Below are 4,874 nucleotides of genomic sequence, written 5' to 3'. Positions count from 1 at the left end.
TCTTTCCCTTTCTTCCCTTCTCTTTCTTTATTTCCCTTCTTCTTTCCTTCTCTTTCTTTCTCTTTTTATCCCCTTTCCTTCCTTCTCTTTCTTTCCCTTTTTCCTTCCTTCTTTCCTTCTCTCTACTCTCTCTCTCTCTTTCCTTCCCTCTTTCCTCCTTCTGCGGCCCAACTCCCCGCACGCTGGCTGGGGAAGGGAAGTGGAGGCTTTTGAAGATGCCTTCCCCCCCTCTTTTGCTTCCCCATCTGACATCACTTCCGGTGATGTCAGGGAGCATGACATATGCTAATGAGCTCCTGCAGCTCTTTTTCTACAAAATGACCCCTGACTATACCAAATATTAGCTGGAAAAATAAACCCCTTTTAGTATCTGCACAGAGAAATTTTCCCTCCTCTTCTGCCATTACTGAAAATGCATACAGCAGGAACACAAGCACCACCTTCTAAGACATTCAGCCATGACAGAGATTAAATTTCTGGAAGACCCAGAGAAACCACCATCCTTCCCTACATAACCTGTAGCATATAAACTAGGGAGAAGGGAGCTTTTAAAATTAAAAAAGCAAGAACACACCGAAAAAGTCTCTTTAAAATAGAGAGAAATGTTCAAGAGACGAAATTCTGGCCATTAATCATTTCATTAACTAGGAACCAGTTCAGAGATGATTGCATAACTGCACACCTATCGCATTATAGAGTTCTGGCTTTCTGCAATATGAAAAAATTAGGTGAAGTTGTATGAGCTAATATACAAAATATACAAATATTTTTTAATGCTTCCCTAATTCCTAGGTAGTGGCAGCTATCAAGAAACAAATTCTAATTTGTTCTCTAGTCATCCAGTTGGACTGTAGATATGTTAATAATGGCACCTCAGATGGAAGCTGGTAATATACTTAGAAATAAAATCAGTGAAAGATGATAGCTCATTCAATTTGTTACTGTTTACTACAAGCATTACCAGAACAGGCAGACCTCACAATGACACATGGACCCCACCCTCACGTTTTCCTTAATCAACAATGTTATAAGTTTGACACACAAGTTCTTTCCCCTTCCACCTCTTCAGCAGCTGTGCTGCAGTCATTCCCCCAGGATTATTTCTGCAGGATTATTCAAAATGAAGCCAGACATATTTTGCTTTTGGCATGAATGAATAAAAGTCAAGGTAACAAATATATTTCACCACATTAGGGCTAAGTAAGTGTAGCAAATCACTATAGGAAAGGTTAATGTCACAAATTAATATGCTTGCTAAATTAATCAAAAGTCATATACCAACCAGCTAACTTGCTGACAGCAAGTCTTGTGATGTGGAGCTTGGGCAGCAGAGGGGAAGGGAGTAGGAAAACAACTAACTAAAATTATACAGGTAGCAGAGTAAAATCCACACTGCTACATGTGGACAGCACTGCCATGATTTCAAGGTTTGCATAAACATTGTCACTGCACCATACGTGTGGTAAGCTTAACTCCTGTCTTCACCGGCAACTAAAAGGGACAAAGGTGGGCCTCCTATGCAAAGTGCCTGCACAAGCAACCATAGCACATTTAACCACTTGCCAACATGTCTTCTGGTCCATCTGTAGTGCTCTCATCATTCACTATTTGAAAACACTGTGACCTGATGGATCTCATGGAGAATTTCCTCAGGCGGAAGGGGAGGGGTGATGTTTGCTGATTCCCCCCCCCCATACTGTTTGGAGAGAGGTGTCTTCTGCTCCCGAGAACAACAATTCAAAGTGTATTTTATACTGTAGTGGGATACGGGAGGAGATTAGAGATGAAGAACCTGTGGAAATTTTGAAGCCACAGATTTTTTCCCTTCTTTCAGAAAAAAATGGAACTTGGGAGGAAAACTGGAATATATGCACTACTACTCCTTTGTGCCTTCATTTTCTACAAGCAAGATGAAGAACCTGTGGAAATTTTGAAGCCATTTTTTCAGAAAAAAATGGAATTTGGGAGGAAACCTGGAATATATGCAATACTACTCCTTTGTGCCTTCATTTTCAACAAGCAAATTGCAAATATACCCAATACTTGAGAGAAAACTGCAAATTCATGCACCCTGTGCTGACTTAGCACATGTACATTAATTTTGCTACCTGAAAAGCAGAAAAGGAGAGTTAAACAGGAAACACAAGCTTTGTGGTAAATAACATATAATATAATATAAAATATTCAGAAAAAGTGTAGCTTAAAAAGTAAAAAATAATATCTGCACAGCTACATGTCGTTCCAGCTAACTGCTGTCTCCTTCCTTCTGTGGCTACTGATTAGAGAGCTCAATCCTCAGTGAAACTTTCAGAGTTTTCTTCTGAGGCTTTGGTGCAGTTTCTGCCCCATCTCCTTATGATCTCCCCCCTCCAGCAAGGTAAGGCAATAAGCTACTTGTTACCCAGACTGTGGATATATATCTCACAGTCATTTGAGGGAGAGGTGAAAAGGTAAACTAGAATGAGTCAGGTCAAAAGGACAACAGAAGGCATGCAACCACAAGCAATGAAAGCCTTTTATGCTCCCCTCGTGAAGGTTAGGTATCCTTCTAGGTGCAAAAATGCATCTTGGATTTAAGAGTGGTACATGTCTACAGTATACTCCCTTTCCCTTTAACAACATTTAACTCATTTTAAAAGAAAAATACTTTCATAGGAGCTTTTTCAATACTCCCCAATATTTCCAGTTTTTCCATTGGAAAAACAGAAAAAAGGGAGAGAGAAAAATTCCTCCCCTCCCATATCTTCACATTTCTAGTTCTGTGGATGGTACTCCCTTCCATCCATGGAGAGCCTCTGTGGGACCCAAGCCTGTATTTTAAAACATATAACTAACATTGAGTTTTAAAGGGAAAACGTCAGTTCAAAATGATCAAAACTAACAAGCAAACTTCATTCCACACATAAACACCTAGCATTCCTATCTGTCCCATGCTGCTGCTGGTAGTGACCATCACAGCACTGCATGTACACCAGCAACTATGCAAAGAAGCACGGTGATCTACCCTGGGGTGCCAACAGCCTCCCATAACTCATGGGAGGACCAATGGCTTGCAAAGTGGACAGTTGCCAGTTACGGTTATAACCCTATGTGCTTTAACCAGGTTGGAAGGCAAAATGTCATCGTGATCAATTCTCTGAAGAAGGCTGCATCACTTATGTACTGATAGTTTATAACTCTGGACAATAATCTAGGCGAGCCCTCTTTTCCTTTGCAATGTTTTTGCCAGGAGGAACCATCTTCCCCCATGGACACAATTTGTGGATCCCCAAGGCTCTTATCTGTGCCAATAACAGGGACCATCTTAGCAGTTACTTGAACCATTTTTGCTTTCCAGACAGTATTTTGGAGATCCTAAAACCACCTGGCAATGTTTACTCTAGATATTGTTTTAAAGTGCCACATTACATACTTTGGGTGAATAAAGCTTCTTTAAAGAAAAACTAGGTTTTTGTGGATTAGCCTCATCCTAATTTACTCTTCAATGTGGTTGTTGGATTAGTAACTTCTCTGAAGACAGAAGTCATACTGTTTGTCACCTTGGGTATTAAATCTGAACTTTTCCTCACTGCTCCTTCCCAATTCTCTTTAAGGCCTTGTTAAAAACAAGAACAATAAGCCAGAAGAACACTGCCTCCATAATGCCTCTTTCAAATGTACAAAGTGGCTGCAATCACAGCAGTTGGTAACTACAAACTTCAAGTTCTGCCTGTAGTAAGTGAATAAAGCAAGCTGCTTGGTACTTGGCCCATTATCATTCCCACAGCCTTAAAACAAGGCCTATATGGACCATTACAGTAACTTCCCTATTTATCTATGGATGTGAAATTGCCACAGAAAATCTCATGCCTTAAATATCTCCCTCATCAGAGAACCCCAACAAGATTCCAGCCCACATTGTCAACACTTTCACAATTTTTAAAACAATTCACCCCTGGCATTAATTTAAAGCAAGACACACAACAAGAAATAAAATGAAGAGAAAGAAATCTATTGCCAAACTGTGTGCATTCAAGCTGGAGAGTAGATACGAACTGAGGAATCTCCTAAAGGAAAGCAATATTTGCAAGGACTGGAAGAGATTCCAAAAACAAGACAGGTGAACTTTGGGTCTCTGAAGAAATATAATATGGTGGTTTGAAGAAGAGTGACAGAGACTCAAATGGGAAGATCAGCACAATAAGAGTGAAAAACAAAAAGCTGCAGCAGCAGCTTTGCAGAAGGACTGAATCTCTGCAGAGAGGCAAAAAAGTTAAAGATGATGTTACAAAAAGTGTAAACACTTTTGGAGAAAAAAAAACAAGAATAAAATTGGAAAAAGTGTTTTCCTGACCACAATTGTGGGGCTGGCTTTGAACCTGAGGTGATAAAGTGAAATATTTTAAACAAATACATACATAACAAGGGGGCCATTGAATGGAGCTAGTGGATAGATCTGGCAGTCTACAGCACTATGGATGCACTCAGGTGAAGCAGAACCATCATCATGTAATGTATATAGTACAATATAGTAATGTATAAGGATAAAGGGGAAGGGAGTGAGGAGCAGTTAGTCGGGAACGGTTGACTGTGGTGGGGTAGGGACCAATTGTGATTCTCAAGTCTAGGAAAAAATGTCTAGATAATGAGGAAGAGAGAGCAACAGGTAGAGGATCATTAACAGAAGTGTGGCCACAAAGGTATAGCCACAGGAGTGGGAGTTTCCAAGGAAAACCTAGAGGCACTGTGGGGTTGGGGGAACACCTGAAGGGTTGAACTGGCAGCAAGGAAATCCACTGGACTGGAGGAGGGTCCTCAGACAAGACAGCTGTCAAGAAGGAAAGTACTGTGTGGCATATTTTAAAGGAGGTATTGAGGGCACTCAAACTGATCCT

General features: G+C 40.5%; 1 protein-coding gene across 2 annotated transcripts in view; it reads right to left on the bottom strand.

The window, feature by feature from the left end:
* The window catches only part of TMEM57 (transmembrane protein 57), a 122,515-nt gene that overhangs the window by 116,400 nt on the left and 1,241 nt on the right, over positions 1 to 4,874 (bottom strand). The gene's annotated exons all lie outside the window — the stretch shown is intronic.

The sequence above is a fragment of the Gekko japonicus genome, unplaced genomic scaffold (assembly GCF_001447785.1).
Source record: "Gekko japonicus isolate JY-2015 unplaced genomic scaffold, Gekko_japonicus_V1.1 scaffold62, whole genome shotgun sequence".
Lineage (NCBI taxonomy): Eukaryota > Metazoa > Chordata > Lepidosauria > Squamata > Gekkonidae > Gekko > Gekko japonicus.
Note: the sequence above shows the minus strand (reverse complement) of the source record. Positions and strands in the feature narration are given on the sequence as shown.